Source organism: Pseudopipra pipra, chromosome 1 (genome assembly GCF_036250125.1).
Source record: "Pseudopipra pipra isolate bDixPip1 chromosome 1, bDixPip1.hap1, whole genome shotgun sequence".
Lineage (NCBI taxonomy): Eukaryota > Metazoa > Chordata > Aves > Passeriformes > Pipridae > Pseudopipra > Pseudopipra pipra.
Window position 1 is genome coordinate 130,567,232 of NC_087549.1, and position 17,534 is coordinate 130,584,765.

Genomic DNA, 17,534 nt, shown 5'->3' on the forward strand with positions numbered 1-17,534 from the left:
AGACACTCAAAATTGAGCTTCAGAAACTGCTGTTTGCTTTTGGAAGTGTTGGCCTTAGTCTCAGCTTTAGCATAAATCCCACAAGGTTTGTTTAGGTTCCTTTCGATCGTGAGTCATTTGCAAATTTCCTGCAAACTCAGCAGATTGCTTTAAACTGTTTCTGACCTAAGAGGGCCTTTGGGTCATTTAGTATTCCTGAATCAACAGATAAGACTGGTTCTCCGTGGTGCCCGAGGAGGTTCTTCTATTGTTAACATGCTATCATATACATATAAACCATGATGCCATGGTATCATCCACATGCAACATGATATCACAGTATCATAAACATATCATGCCATCACATTGTATGACAACATCAGGCACACTAATATATGCCATAAATAGGTATTCAAAGCTTGCTAAGTCCTACAATTTTTGTTACAAAGTAATGATATTTTGTGTTCTACCAATAACTACATAGGATGTTTTAAAAAAAATCAAACCTGTAAACCCCAGTTCAATGGGACACAATTTTTATATTTGTGATATTTGCCAGAGGTGATTCAGTCTTTTGAAAGTATAAAAATAAAGCACAGAAATGGAAATGTCAGGGAAAAATTGTTTAAAAATCCTCATCAAACATAATGACAGACCTGGTAAAATTATTGTTGAATAATGAGGAATCCTATACAGAAGAGTTCAGAAAGAACTTCGGTGGCCAATTTCTCCTCAAAATAAGCTATTGTAAGGAAATCTGGAGAGAAGTGATCCTAGGTAGGATAGAATAGTTGATCCTAGGTGAACCTTTGGGAACACAAGAAAAATACACAACCAGCCTACTTAAGGAGTTCTCTGAAGGAATAACTATTTTCTCTACAAGTGATGCTCTGTTCTCTTTGACCTTAATCTTACCATTATCTTCGCTAATCTTCCACAGCAAAAGCCCTCACCATTTTTGTGGATTTCTTGTTCTAGGGATGCAAATTGTATTGTCTCTAATTTTACGAGACAGGGATAAAATCTTTATACTCCAGGAAGATATGATTATAGTAATTTTTCAAAAAAAATCATTATGATCAATAGATCATAATGCCTTCATAACAGCTTTTAATGAAAAATATCCAGTCATTTCAGTATAACCCAAAATGGGTACTAATTTCATGTTTTCCCATTAAACACAAATCCATAATATTATCCAAGTCCATATATTCTGCTAGTAGGCATTGTCTATTATGTATGTCTTAATCGCCAGCTGAATGTGCAGTAGGATAGAGTTAAGATTACTTTCGAAACCTTTAAGTTGTCACTCTGTGAGTTCAGAAGGTAGTTACTGTTGCCTCAAATTGCTTTATTAGAACAACAGAGGGCAAACTGGCCAGCAATCAACTAACTGCCTTCTCTGTTAGCTGTATGTGGACACACAGCCATATGCTGTCCTCTAAAGAGAAATCAAAGATTAAGGAAAAGTTTGGGGCTCATCATAGTCCATGGATTGTGCGGGGAAAAAGACTATTGATAAAACCTCAAAAATTCATTGTTTGCCTGTCTCCCCTCTTCTATCTTACACACGTGTAAAATGTAGAGGTTCCATGGAGATTAATAAGTGCAATATATGGTTAATTACTAGATTGTAAAATTTCGAGGGAAAACAATTTGACATATTTTCCTTTTGAAGTTACTTTACACAGAGTTGTTCACATTTAAGTAATTAATGAAAATTGGCATAAGTTGCTCTGGCCAACCGATAACCATTTATGATGCAACATGAGACAAATAATTAGTAGTGCATTGCATTTCCCTGCCTTAGGCACAAGCAACTCCTGCTTCACAGAGGGCGGTAACAAATGAGCAAACCCTCTTGGAAGTTTGTGCCACTGGAAGATTAAAAATTAATTTCAAAGCAGACATTTCTAAAGCTTAATGGAAATGGCAGCACGTATTGCATGGTAGGCATAACCTGGGCTTGGCAAATAGCAGAGGATGTTCCAAAATGCCTTCCAGCTTTTCAAAGGAAATTATTTAAATGAAGAATCAAAAGGAAGAATGAAAAATGAAAGCAAGACTTAGAAAAAGTGTGGAATATCACTTCTGAAGTCAGGTTTATTGTTACAGCAGTAAAGTCACTATAGGGCACTATTCCAAATGGTTTCAGAAATCTTTTCTTCACAAATGAACTAGTTAGTTAATCATGGAAGAAATACATGAGTAGTTACTTGGTTATGAAAAAAGTTAAGCAGAAAGTATTCAAGAACTTTTCTTATTGTTTGCTGAAAACAGTTACGTTCTCCAGGCAAGTCACTCAGTCAAAATTTCTGAATATCCATAATACATGCAAGAACACAAATGAAGATTTTAAATGTATCTGGTACACAGTCATTAATAATTCCTCTGACAACTGATTTCCTGTTGGCAGATGCCAGTTCCAAGATCTTTGCCCAAAAAAATGTACAAAGCTAAAAAAAGCACTTATCTTAAAAAGGTAAAATTCTTTTTCAGAAAGAAACATCTAAAATAAGAAATCGTGTATAAATTAGAAAATAAAGAGAGGTCTTGGCAGATGGGTGGGTTCCACATTGTTCTGGATTTTTGTGACTCTTCAAACATATTGCAACTATATGCTCTTAGAAACAATTATTTTAGTGGCAGGCTCTTTTCTAATCCTCTTTTTGTGCTTTGTTCCTCATTTTCCTACAACATTGTCACCAAAGGGATTAATTAGAAGGTCAGGAAATAATAATTTCACCAAAGTTCTATGGGAACATGGGTAGGTAACCAAGGGAGTTAGAAGATATAAGGTACTGGTTTCAGGATTTGCAAATCAGCACAATTGCAGTGGTCCACAAGATGCCTGGAGTTTCCAGGAAGTAGTAGCAGCAATGAATTTTAATTTTTTCTGCTATTCAGGCAATAGAAAAGGAAATTAGGGGGGCCAAGAACACACTGGTACTTGCAAGACAGGAAAACATGTCCATATGCAAACAGAGCAGCTTTTGACACAACCATTTGGATCTAGTGGTTTGAGTTTTTTTCCAGAAAATCTCAGCTCCATCCCTGTTGTTCATACAACTAGCACTCTGTAGCTCTCACTTGTCTCCTGAGAGGTTCACTTCACCTAGAAAGCTCTCTCAGCTTTTTTGGCTTGAGGAGATACAAAGTTGATGAGAGGGTAATGTAGGGCTGGTTACCCTAAAGAGAAGCTCTAGTATGGGTCAAGAGAAAGAGGAATAGCAGTGTACCCTTCTATTTTCAAAAATTCATCCTACTCTCAAAAAGTAAAAGACATACATCAAGTATACACTGTGATTGTTGTAGCCTCTATATTTGCTATTTATATGAGATGATAAATTCTTCAGTCAATCTACCTATACAGTTGTTAGTAGACTAACGTGTCAACTGTGATTGAAAAAGCTTGATGAACTGTAGTATAAATGTTTAGTGATAATAATAAGCACCAACTAAAATAGCAATTAGCTGGAAGTTAGAGCTACATTTCTACAAATTGATCAGACCTCAGCAGAGCAACATTTAGCAGGATGACTGTGGATTCAACCTGGTTGCTAAGGCAGAAATCATTCCATGGAATACTGGTCTTTCCACAAAAGATAAGCATCATTCTCCAAGAAACTGTCTTTTTTGTGTTGTCCTAAAACTCAACAGTTCCGTACATCTGAAATAGGAATCATGAACTTGACTTCACATTTGAGACTCTGCCCATTAAAACACATCATTGCCCAGGCTTCTGGTTTTGCACTAGTAACCGTGGTACAGAAATGGCATGCATGGAAGAAAGGATCTGGAAATTTTTTGTACATAGCAGTTGCTTGCCATGTAATGCAACCAGCTCCCGTTACTTGGAAAGATTCAGTGTACTGGGAAGGATTTGGAAACATGGCAGCAAAGCAGCTGACTTGCAAATGAACTGGAACATTCTGGGAGACACTTCCCCAAGTTCCTGGCAATGGACATGTAGACTCAATGGCCTGTAGAGGACTTCAGGCTTGAAGTGTTTTACTGTGCTTTGCTACTGTATTCATGCTCTGAATTACTGAGGAAGCTGCAAAAAGAGAGCTCCACAGCTTGGATGGCAGTGTCTGGAAGAGAAATGGGCTTGAGGCAGGGCTGAATGGCTTAGGGAACACAGACTCCGAAATTCTCTCTTAAAAACCAAACTACTTACATGTCTCCATTCACCTGTTTTGAGTCCCTGAGAACTCAATAACTTTGTTGAAGGGAGCAAAAGAAATATCTGAGTTTACAGAATTACAAGCAGCACTCAGATATCGGGTCCTTTTTGCAAAAGACTGTCTCATTTCTCCACACTATCTTTGGTTTGAAATCCAATCCTTTATGTTCGATTTGAAACAACAATTTTCATTTTTACAAACACCGAAGGAAGCTACATTTCTTTATAGGATTCCCAAGACCTCCCAAATATTAACTTGAAGCTTAACTTTACCAGAGTTAAAACCAGCAGTACACACAAGGTGATTCATTAATTTAATACATCATGAAGATATATTAAAATGTATGAAAGCAGCTAAGTGCTATTTTTGACAACAAATTGAACCTTTTGGCAAATTATTCACATGATTGAAAGTAGAAATGCATTATGGAGGGAAGATTCTAAAGGAAAGTATTTATCTAAAATATCTCTTTGAAATGGCCCTTATTTTTCATACTTTGTTCTGCCCAAAGCAGTCATCTTTGCTGACCTTTGCCAGCAAATAATAATGATGCCTTAACCATTTACTGGTGTAAATTAATAGGAAATCATGTCCTTAATGTCCCATCTGCAGCCATAACAATAATAGGTGCTAATTACAGTAGTGATCCGGATCTTTGTAGAAGTCGTTGTCAATGTGTCAGTGCAAAACAAAAGTTTTCAAGCAGTGTCCAAGCTCTGAGTTTATGTTGTAGTGTTAGAAAACCACTTACCTGGGGCCTGAGACATCTGTCCCTGGCCATGGCTTCCATTTTTTAACCATGCTCTTCTCATACATACTCACTGCTTATTGACAAATATGTCTGTATTTTTTTTTCTCCCTCACCCTCATTTTTCCTGACTTAAAGTCTCCAGATGAGGATAAGCAGCTATGCCTGCCTGGAGGCTTGGATGACACTCACAGAAGGAAGATGAAAGCAGCAGCAGAGAAATATAACAGTTTAATCTTCTTAAAGGGGGATAGCTGATAAAGCAGTTCTGAGGTGGGCTTGTTCCACTGCTTCGAAGTGCTGCTTGGAATTTATTGTTGCAGTGTATAAGCATGATTATTTCAGCATTGCTTCTGATCCCAAATAGCTGTCATTGCCTAGAGTTGTAGATGGGTTTTTTCTCATTGAAATCTAAAAATAAATAGTGGAGGAGTTGGAGAAGATTTCTCCTGAATGCTATGAGACGTAGCAACCATCTTAGCAAGGAAGCCTAAGGGAAAAGATATGGCAGCACAGACTGTTTCACCAAGACAAGGCAAATTAAAATTCAGCAGACAAGTGGCCTTCATACGCAGGCTTTTGGAAAATCAAATCAATTACACATTACTGTCCAGAGGTAGGAGGCTGTTTCTATGCAGCCAAAATATATAGGACTGCTTAGCATGACTTGAACAGGGCTATCTGTCCTCACTTCCAATCGGAACAGAGTGCCACATATCTATGGCATATAGAGGGTAAGGTGATTTGGGATCCCTCAGCTCACAGGACGCTAAGATTATGACTTGGGACTGAAAGTAGGCAGGCATCCAGCATCATTTTAGACACTGTGGTGCATGACAATGATTCACCTTGACTACTTCCCCACAGTTTTTAACACACCTATGTCCTGCATTGGGATGTCTATGCTTGGTAGGCTGCACAGTTCCGACATTTTTGCTTCGAGGGATGCCTATGTCACTCTCATGTATATACAACTGACACATCTCTAGTAAGCCATCCCCTATTAAGGAGGCATTTCATGCCCTATGCCATTCTCAAGGACTGTCTGCCTGCTCTCTCCAGGCATGACAGAACTATGTCTGCACCAACAAGGCATCTCTAGAATGAGGTGCTAGAATAAGAATGAATCTTGTCCACTGATTCCACCCCACTCTGCTTAGCCTAGAGGTTAGTGAAGACTGCAGAAGAGATGGAAGCAGAAGGCTTATTTAGGAAATTGTACACTAGATGTATATAAAGCCAGTGAAAATTAGAGTAAATAGGGATTAGGGAGAGTTAAGGCCTGGGATGAACTTTAGGTCTGGATAGGGTCAGGACAAGCAGCTCTGCAAGACAAAGGCAAAGGTCCAAAAGCTATAGCCCTACAGAATTGTGAAGGTCTGAAAAGGACCTGCCTTGTCTAACTTGAATTGTGGTGGAGGAACTCACCCCTCAGCCTTTTGAGGAGGAAGAGTCTGCCAGGAAGTGCAGGGCTGAGGTGACAATAGCTCCAGGGCTGGTTCTCTGTGAATAAACAAAAACAGTCATAGCACAATCATTCCCTGAGAGGTGATGGGAGAGGTGGTGAATGTTAGAGATGTTGCTGCCATGATGTCAAGTTTAGATGTCACCGCCCAGATAATGTTGAGGACAGTGATGGAAGGAGGAAGGATCCTATGTCTGTGTCTCCACCCAAGGAAAAGGAGGCATCTGCCTGAAATTCATGGCCCCAAGCAGTGCCAACTTGTCTTACCTCTGGGGCTGTGACCATCAATACAGCAGAGGCTGACTTGGGTGCTGCCTCTCCTTCTGCACACCAACTTGACAGAATTCATCATTTAGGAGGTGCTGAAATAGTAATTGACAGTGGGAAATATATCCATGAGGGATCATACAGTTGCAATAGTGCTCTGTGGTGCTGAAGTGCCTCAGCATGTTGTCATAGAATAGTCACTGGCATCTGTTTCTTGGAGCACATTGGACATCTTTAGAAAATCTGAAATCTGAGATGCTGACTGAGAAGATAAGACCAAGGTCATGTTAGAAAAAGAGTTCTTTTGCTGGAAGGCTGTATGCTTGAAGTAATGAGCTACAGTGGAGACCAGGGAGGGGAGGGGAGTATTAGGGAGGTCAAGGTTGGGGTACCTAAGTCTTTCTTACCTCTTGGACTGTTAAAAGTGGCCACACTGTGTGGTGGCCAAATCATGTATGTGCCCATTCATAGACCATATTCCCATGTAGCTTGTGAGACATCTGGCAGTAGTCTGCAGAAAGAAAGGAAAAACTGTAGTACAGACTTGTCAGAAGCGAAGTACTGTGCATTGGCTTGGTGGTGTCTGAGTGATGAGAGATCAGCAGTAAGGTGTCATTAGTAGACCCCTCATGTCTGCATTGATATCATACTGCCAGTCATGCTGGAAGCAAACAGTTGTATTAAATTACTTGTTTCTTGCCCTATGAACCTACTACCTAACTGCAGCAATGCAGTCACATCCTGGACCACTGTCTTTACGCAGGAAGCTTCAGAGTGGAGCATCAGTTAGGTTCCCCAGTAGGAAACCCATGGACCCACATTCCTTGTGGGACCATGTGCTGGTTTAAAAGTAAACCGGTGGGAGAAATGAACCCAGCTCAAGAGAGATTACAAGTCAGAGTTACAATTTACTAAAAAGACTACAATAAATACAATGATACAGAGAAAATGGATTTTAACCCACAAAGACAGATGTACAACCCAGCACCCTAGGACAAGAGCAGTACGGTGTCATTAACCCCTGTGCTGAGCACCACCTGGTCCCCCTGGGTGCAGAGTAAAAGGAAAGGGAAAGCCGTTGGTCCACATGATGGTTGCAGTTATGTTGAAGTAATGATCGCAGTCGAGAGTGGCAACTCCTGTTGATCTCCTCTGGATTTGACAAGTGGTACCAGAAGTCCAAAAACCTGAAGATTATAGATGCTCAGGTTCAGGTGGCAATGCCCAGTACCTTCCCCAGGGTGGGAGTTCCACAGTGAGTGATTTAACTCTGCTAGTCATGGGATATTTTTGGAATTCTTGATGGTCTAGATCGTTGCAGCTGCCTATTATGCCAGTCCATCATTGCAGAGATGACCCCTCAGGCTGCCTGTGAAGCTGTTAATGCCTTTCCAGAAGGGAGTTATCACAGCTGAGTCATTGGTGTGAAAACAAAAGAACACTGCCCTGCCTCGCAGGGTCTCTTTAGCACCCAGCTTGTAGCCTGAGGTGTCGGGTGTGCCCTGGGCAGCTGCTGCAAATGCCATAGGTCTAACTGACTGTATGGTGCAAAGAGTGGGGAAAGCAGGAAAAAAGGACCTCTCAACCCAAACTGAGGATCACATTTTTTGCCCATGAAACGTTGTCTATCAGCAGACAAATCTTGTCAGTGTTATCTTGACTCTGCTACAGTATTTGCCCAAGGAGCTGCTATGCTCCTACCCCAGCCATTCCCTAGATAAGCTGTTTCTTCTTGACATTTGTGTTACTGGCAGAAGGCAATGTTGCCTCCACCTCTGCAGCAATGCTGGCATTTCTGGGACCTCGTGTTACAAGGGGAGTGTCTCACTTTTGGGGAAGAACATGGGCTTCCAAGACCTTTTTGCAGGGTGAGAGCTATGTACAGCACATGGGAGAAGGGTTTCTCAGCAGCTGCCCTGCAGCTGCCTTGGCAAGCAGCTCAAGGATCCTGAAGCACTGCACAGCTCCACCTGCAGCCTTCCATGCCTCCAGGCTTCCCTCTGAATGAGCAGGGGAGCAAGGTACCTGCTGCATGACTGAACACAGGCCTCAGCTTTGGGAGATGCCTGTAGCCTAAATGTGGATGACATCTTTTAGTCAGATGAAGTTCACATCAGCTATACCCATCCATTGTAAAATATCGTGTAAATGCACATTGTGAGAGATTCACTTTAAGCCACTTCAGTTCTCATAGCCTGCTCCTGTGAAGCTGTAGCTTACAGCAAGGCAGAGGCTTTGTTGCAGCCTTGGGACTGTGTATTTCATGGGGCGGCCATGATGTGCCACCAGCTAATATCTCAGCAACTCTTCCCATTTCTGTGTCATTGGCTAGTGTTACATCTTCTTCCCTGGGCTGCACCTGCTATGCAGTGTTTTCTTTGATACCTTCCTTTACATAATTGTCTGACAGCTGCCTGCAGCCTGTATCTGCTTCCTGCATCTCACCACTTCCCAGCAGCACAGCTGGCAGGTCTGGCACATATTGCTAATGCCTCTCCAAAAGCATCCAGGAGTAGTAACTCATTAGCAGGAATTAGTTTTTGAAAATTAACTGTCAGGCTTCGCAGTACAGTAAGATGCAAAGCCCTCCTCACCACCAGCAGCTTTTATTAATGTGCTACTAATACAACTATACTAAGGCAAAATGACGATTATGTGGAATTATTTTGAAAGCATTGTAAGCAGTGTAGGAGTAAAAAGTTTACAAACGTGCTGCAGTTGTCCCTCCATTTTATAACACATGCAAGAAATCCTATTCCAGGGTTACACAGGAAAAGAAAACCCAGCAGATCACATAAAGATCTAAAGGGCACTGCCAATTTTACTCTACATTAGTATGATGATGGAGTTTTTTGTTTGTAACCACTAATTTGAGTAGACGGATTTATAAAGGCATATTGCTTTTCATCCCATTCCCTGAAAAAAACAACCCTTGTGGTACTACTATAAAGGAGACACAGTTAATAGAAAAGCAAGTATCTGTGAAAAATGTCAAACTGCACCAGAGGAACCATTACCTATGTCACACTCCACATTAGGAAGATGAATGTATTCTCACCTCAGCATGGTTTTCTCACCATGATTATGATGAAAATAAAAATAGTTCTGTGTACGTGTCTAGACAATATACATACAAATCTCTTCACTAAATATAAATACCTTTTTGGAGCACGACCAGATACTCTGCTTTCCACTGGTTCATCCTGTATATGTACTTTTTTTAAAATTACTATCCTAAAGAAAGACAGCTAATATTCTACCTTTTAGTAAAGGGTTTATTACAATATCTTCCCTGTTTAGCTGAAGAATGTTTCTCTACGTATAGCAGTCTGGGATCTTTCAGAAGAGTGAGTTGCTCCACAACACCAGCCACTGAAAAGCCAGCATCTCATCCAATTGATCCTGCTGTCTATCATCCAAACCATATATGGTGTATATACACTATATACTATATGGTGTATATATACCATATCCTGTCCCTATATACTATATACTGTCCCTATATACTTAGATGATTAATACTTTTTTAGTCCATGAACCCATCCCTTTAGTTCTTGTTGCAAAAACTAAACAGTGCTACACACTGTTTCATTAACCATCACACTCTTCAAGAAGATTTGATGGGTGAATGAGAGGGTATGGGTATATTGCATGGTACAGCACATATATGATAGATGATATAACAGCACATACATGATACATGATATAACAGAGTGACTGGAATGGCCACCATTTATTTTTAATTTTTTCCCATTTTAATTCTTTTTCAATCACTAAGTTTTATGTGTAATTTATAGGAGCTAAGAAAAACAGGCCTAATAAGTCATTACCTATTAGAATAACACTACTTTTGTTTCCTTATTCACCTCTGTATTTTGAGTTTGTTCAATTACTGGTGTTTTGATGTATTTAATACACTGCTAGTAAAATACCATTATTCAGTATTCTCGATCCTCCTATTTATTCAGGCTTCTCATTATACATAAGAACTTCCATTTAGACTCTAGACATTGATTGATGCTTGATCTTCAATTACTACAAAGGGGTTTAATGCAAAAAAAAGAAAAATAAAACACCTCATAAAAGTGTGAGTATCATCATAAACTAAGTATCAGACAGTGACATGATGCCACTAGGTGGCAGGGACACAATTCACTCTGTCAGGGCAGCAGGACATGTTGCCGAAGGATTGAGGGATAATTTTGCCAACTCTCTTACACTTCTCAGTTAAAGGCTTTAAAACTGTAGTGGAACTGGTCCACTCTTTGAGAAGGGCACTTTTTTGAAAACTCTGTGTACTGGTGCACTTAGCTCTGCCAGCCTGGTAGCCATGGTGAGGGAGTTACAAATAGAAATTAGAGGCAAAGTATAAAAAAAGTACAACAACAAGGACAGAGCGGCAGATACCTGGACTGCAGTGAGGCCTCTGACACTGTCTCTCATAAGATCTTTACGGAGAACCCAATGAAGCATGGCCTGGATGTGCAGACAGTGAGGTACTCTGAAAACTGAACTTCTGTGGCACAGAGTCTAGTTGAAGGCCAGGAACTAACAGGGGTCAGTGTACCTCAGGGGTCAGTGCTGGGTTTAATACTGTTCAACATTTTCATCAGTGGTCTGGAGACAGGGCAGAGGGCACCCTCAGCAAGTTTGCAGATCATCATAGAATTATAGAATCAATCCAATTGGAAAAGACCTCCGAGATCATCAAGTCCAACCTTGACCCAACACTGCCGTGGTTAACTAGACCTCAGCACTAAGTGCCACATCCAGTCTCATCTTAAAAACCTCCAGGGATAGTGAATCCACCACTTCCCTGGGCAGCCCATTCCAATGTCTCATTACTCTCTCTGTAAAAAATTTCTTCCTAATATCCAACGTAAACTTGCCCTGACAGAGCTTAAGATCGTGCCCTTGTGTCCTACTGCTGGTTGCCTGGGAGAAGAGACCAACCCCCACCTGGCTACAACCTCCTTTCAGGGAGTTGTAGAGAGTGATGAGGTCTCCCCTGAGCCTCCTCTTCTCCAGGCTAAACAACCCCAGCTCCCTCAGCCTCTCCTCACAGGACTTGTGCCCAAGTCCCTTCATCAGCCTCGTTGCTCTTCTCTGGACCTGCTCCAGCACCTCAATATCCTTTCTGAACTGAGGGGCCCAGAACTGGACACAGTACTCCAGGTGTGGCCTCACCAACGCTGAGTACAGGGGAAGAATCACTTCCCTGGTCCTGCTGGCCACACTGTTCCTGATACAGGCCAGGATGCCTGTGATGGTTTCAGTCTAGGCCTTCCTGGAAACCAGCTTGTAACCAGGAAGGAACTAGGAAGGTGACCAAGGAAGTATTCCATGCTATTCCTTTACGTAACCTAGGGTATAAATAAGGCATTGATAAGAGAGTTCGCTCTCTTCCACTCCGGCGAGGTTCGAGAACGGTGGGTCCCTGTTTCGGTCGGGCTTATCTGGAGCCGAGGCCTACAGTGACTGCCGTTATCTGCCACGCGTGAGGGGAGAGCCTAGGACCGTGTCTGGCCATCCTGCCTGTTCGAAGGGAAGTGGTGAGATTTTTGCTAGTTTGCCTTCGGCTGGCTGTTTGACTTGTTCGGTCCTTGTCCCTTTTTGTCCTTCTCCCTTCCCCCCCCCCCCCCCGGTGTGTGGTATTCTCCTTTTGTGTATCTGTCTTATATGTAAAATATATATATATATATATATATTTGCTATAACTTTGGCTGCTTGGTTTCTTTTTTTCTTTCTTTTCCCTCTCTGGGAGGCGGGTCCTTGTTGTCGAGTTTCGGGAGACTTGGCGGGAAGCCAGCTCGAAACTTGTACAATGCCATTGGCCTTCTTGGCCACCTGGGCACACTGCTGGCTCATGTTCAGCTTCCTGTCCATCCAAACTCCCAGGTCCCTTTCTGCCTGGCTGCTCTCCAGCCACTCTGTGCCCAACCTGTAGCACTGCATGCGGTTGTTTTGGCCAAAGTGCAGGACCTGGTACTTGGCCCTGTTGAACCTCATCCCGCTGGAATCAGACCATCTCTCCAGCTTGTCCAGGTCCCTCTGAAGAGCCCTCCTGCCTTCCAGCAGATCAACACTCCCCCCCAGCTTGATGTCATCTGTAAATTTGCTCATGGTACATTCAATCCCTTCATCCAGATCATCAGTGAAGGTATTAAACAGAACTGGGTCCAACACTGATCCCTGGGGGACACCACTAGTGACTGGACACCAACTGGATGCAGCACCGTTCACCACCACTCTCTGGGCCCGGCCCTCCAGCCAGTTCCTAACCCAGCACAGAGTGCCCCTGTCCAAGCCGTGGGCTGCCAGCTTTTTCAGGAGTATGCCATGGGAGATGGTGTCAAAAGCTTTGCTGAAGTCCAGGTAGACCACATCCACAGCCTTCCCTTCATCCACCAGGCAGGTCACCTGATCATAAAAGGAGATCAAGTTGGTCAGACAGAACCTGCCCTTCCTAAACCCATGCTGACTGGGTCTGATCCCTTGTCCATACTGTAGGTGCTGTGTGATTGCACATAGGATGATCTGCTCCATCACCTTGCCAGGCACTGAGGTCAGGCTGACGGGCCTGTAGTTTCCCAGGTCTTCCTTCCAGCCCTTCTTGTGGATCAGCATGACATTCACCAACTTCCAATCATCTGGGACCTCCCCAGTGAGCCAGGTAGATGATGGAGAGAGGCTTGGCGAGCTCTTCTGCCAGCTCCCTCCTCACCCTAGGATGGATCCCATCTGGTCACATAGACTTGTGAGGATCCAAGTGGCTCAGCAGGTCGCTAACTGTTTCCTCCTGGATTACAGGGGGCCTATTCAGCTTCCTGTCTCTGTCTACCAGCTCCAGAAGCCAGTTGTCCTGAGGACAATCTGTCTTACTCTTGAAAACTGAGGCAAAGAAGGTTGTCTCTCTAATTTTCTTTCAACATGACCTAACTATATTCCTAAACTCGTCATGAGTAGCCAGCCCTTTTTTCCATAGTCAGTAAGCTCTCTTTTTTCCCCTAATTTCCTTTAAAATCTCCCTGTTAAGCCAGGCTGGCCCTCTTCTCCGCCAGCCTGCCTTTCGGCAGACTGGGACAGCCTGCTTCTGTGCTTCATGCTTCCTTCTTGAAGCATGTCCATCCCTCCTGGACCCCTTTGTTTTCAAGGGCGTTTTCCCAAGGTACCCTCTGAAACAGTCTTCTGAATAGGCTGAAATCTGCCCTCCAGAAGTCCAGCATAGAGGTTTTATTGATGGCTCTTTTTGCATCCCTGAATATTGAAAACTATTTTTTCATGGTCACTGTGCCCCAGACGGCCTCTGACCACTACATCTCCCACCAGCCCCTCTCTGTTTGTGAATAGCGGGTCTAGTGGGGTCCCACCCTGGTAGGCTAATTTACCAGTTGGAGTAGGAAATTATCCTCCATACACTCTAGGAATCTCCTAGATTGTCTCTTCTCTGCTGTGTTGAGTTTCCAGCAGACATCTGGCAGGTTAAAGTCACCCACAAGAACAAGGGCTGGTGATTTTGAGACATCCGGTAGCTGCTTGTAGAATAATTCATCACCCTCATAATCCTGGTTGGGATTATGGTCTATAACAGACTCCCACCAGGATGTCAGCCTTGTTGTCCTTCCCCCTGATTCTGATCTACAGGCACTCAACTTTATCATTATTGACTTCAAGTTCTACAGAGACAAGAGACTCTCTACCATATAGAGCCACCCCTCCACCTCTCCTACCTTGCCTGTCCCTTCTGAAGAGCCTGTAGCCATCCACGGCAGCACTCCAGTCATGCGAGTCATCCCACCGCATTTCTGTGGTGGCGACTACATCATAGCTTTCCTGCTTCTCCCATCAAAGATTTTTGAGAGTGGCCTCACAATGACATCTGCCACCTCCCTCCAGCATTTGTAGATGCATCCCATTAAGGCTCATGGACTCATATATGTCCAGTTTGTTTAAGTATTCCATGATCTGATCCTCTTTCACCAAGGGTACCTGTTCCTTGATCCAATCTTTCCTCCTGGTCTTCAGGACCTGGAATTCCTGAAGGCTGGTGTTGCTAGTAAAGACAGAAGCAAAGAAGTCATTCAGTACCTCAACTTTTTCCATGCCCCGGTAGCCAGATACTCCATCTCATTGAGCAATGTGCCCACATTTTTCCTAGTCTTTCTTTTGTCGGCCATGTACTCATAGAAACCTTTCTTGTTGTCTTCATCACCTCTGACCAGATTCAAATCCATTTGGGTTTTAGCTTTCCAAGCTTCATCCATAAATGTTTAGACGATGTTTCTGTATTCCTCCCAGGTTACCCATTCTTGCATCCTTTTTGTGTTTGAGTTTGGCCAGAGGCTCTTTCTTGATCCACATGGCCCTCTTGGCATTTTTGTCTGAGTTCTTTTTCACTGGAACGGAACTCTCTCGAGTTTGTAGGAGGTAATTCTTCAACATTTATCAGCTTTCTTAGCCCCACCTTTCCTCCAGGGCCTTATCCCACAGCACTTTTCCAAGATCTTTGAAGAGGCCAAAGTCTGTTCTCCTGAAGTCCAGAGTTGTGACCTTGTTTTTCCACTCTCCCTGCCCTTGGGATCCTCAATTCCATGATCTCACTGCAGGCTGGCCTACACAAAAGGCTGTCTTTGATCTCCACATCCCCAACAAGCCCCTTCTTGTTGTTGAGTATGGGGTCCAGCAGTGCACCTCTCCTAATTGGCTTCTCTATCACTTGGAGCCTCGGAGGAGGAAGCTATCATAAACGCCCTCCAGGAACATCCTGCCTTGTTTATGTCCTTTAGTGTTGTTATCATTATTACTTTGCAGATAACACTATCTAAATCCGTGCTGTATATTGATCTTGTTATGCAATATGTTTTACCTTGTTGACATGAACTGACTTCTGTGACTTTGGCAGTCCTTTGTGCAGAATCCATAGAACTATCCGAGATTCCTTTAGCCATGTTATCTGAGAATCATTTCTTTGTGCATAGGGACTGGACTTGGGAGTGGACCCTTTCTACTATGTTTTAATATTATGTGTGCTGCAGCTAAGATTCATGTTTCATTTTTAGCCATCACTGCCACCATCAGAAACACGAGATGGCCTGCAAATAATAAGGAAAATAGTGGACAAAATGTTCAGGAAAAACAGAGATTATTTTTCTAGAATTTGCAATAAAGTAAATTCCTAAGTAATTATCACACTCTGTAAAGCTATCTGTTGGTAATACATAATAAGACTGTGATAGGCTGGTTTCATGTATTTGGTGACATAGATATACACGAAAGGAATCTAAAAGGTAAAAGTAAAATTAAAAGTATCATTAAAATAGCCTGAAGACTTTTCTTGAAAAATTGCTACTTTTGTTCAGAAATCTTCAATTATGATTCAAAATAACATTTAAAAAATAATCATTTAGTTAAGACCAAATACATTCAAATGGCCAACTACAAACATTGAACACAAAGAAAAATAAAAACTGTAAATAGGAGTCTTAGCTATGACTGAAAGCAACGAGGCAAAAGAAAGGATCATCACTATAAGAAGAAAACATTTCAGGATCTCAATAGGCCACCTCCTTGAGCTCAGAGAATGCCCACAGGCAAATCTAACCTAGGCTGGGTTCGCTGTTGTGACATCCGGCACTGCCACAGAAACCTGCTGGGATGGCATGTCTCAAAGAACAAAGCCAGAAGTCCTCGAATTCAATAATATCTAGTGCCCATTTCAAAACCTTTTGCTCTCTAGACAAAACAGTTCTTATTTTTACAAAATTTTGCTTTCTTTTTTTGTCATTTACTAGAATACAATTAAGTTAGGGTGTTTGCCAAATCCCAAGTTTTTTCTCTGATTATTTACCAAGAATGGTCACAACATAGAGTTCTTCTAACAGCTACATAAACTATGTTTGCACCAAGATTTTCACCATCTCAGGAGCAAAGTCTAGTTGAAAGCACTTAGCAGAAATTTAGTTTTTCTGGGTCAGGAAGAATGAGCCTTTCTGTCTGGCAGCAGCTTCCCTAGCAGATATTTTCACTGTGCCAAGGACTGGGGATACAGTAGTGTCTGTCTGCTCGGTTTAAGTCTGGAAGTCAACTTTCTGAAAGAAGGATTAGTTGTCCATTTAAGATGTTTTGAGCTGCACTCCCAGAAACTTGGTCATATAAAAGGCATTTGTCACTTCTAAAAACATTTCCTTTTATTTAATTTTAGATGGAAAACTTGAATGTATAGAATAATTTCAGAAAAACTATCTTCAGTTCCTATGCAAGTTTTAATTTTCAACTCTATAGCATTTTCCCACAGAATATAACAGAATTTGTCCTTGTTAAATGAGAAAAGTGGTTTAGCTCTACCAGAGGCCTAGATTAGATCTGACGACTTGCTTAGAATCTGAAATACCCAGTCTATTTCTGTACACCTGTATCATGTTTTCCCTTACCACCCCTGCTCAGACCCAAAACACAAATTGTGCTGCACGTGGATACTTGGCCATGTGTAGCCACGCCAAGTTCTCAGACAAATGCCAATGAATCAGGAGTTGTTTCTTTCCATAGTGGGAAAAAAATTATGTGTTATGGAAAGGTTTACACTTCACAAATAAGAAAAACAATGTGTCTTCAATGAATTCAGCCATAGGGAGGGGAAGATGTCCACGGAATAGTAAAATTTCTCATTTTATTATGTTTGGTCGCAATATGATATTTAAGAACTGTTTCCCAGAATAAAAGAGGGGAGTTGTACTGCTGCCTAGTTTTCATAAACAGGCTACTTCTTATGAACCATAACTACAACTGCTATGTGTCTGAGAGAAACTAAGTTGTCTGAGCTATGTTTACACCTCTTTCATATCTTCCTTAAAATAACAAATTTCTATTTACGTGAGCTAGGTAGCTTTGT

The 17,534-nt window shown here is 42.0% G+C and overlaps 1 long non-coding RNA gene across 1 annotated transcript; it reads right to left on the reverse strand.

Moving 5' to 3' along the window:
* Window positions 1-1,878: 1,878 nt before the first annotated feature.
* LOC135425116 (uncharacterized) lies at window positions 1,879-15,685 on the reverse strand. The gene is made up of 3 exons (XR_010435481.1): window positions 14,377-15,685; window positions 7,054-7,157; window positions 1,879-6,904 (listed from the first exon to the last, which is right to left on the reverse strand). It is a non-coding gene; the product is annotated as an uncharacterized LOC135425116 (long non-coding RNA).
* Window positions 15,686-17,534: the final 1,849 nt, after the last annotated feature.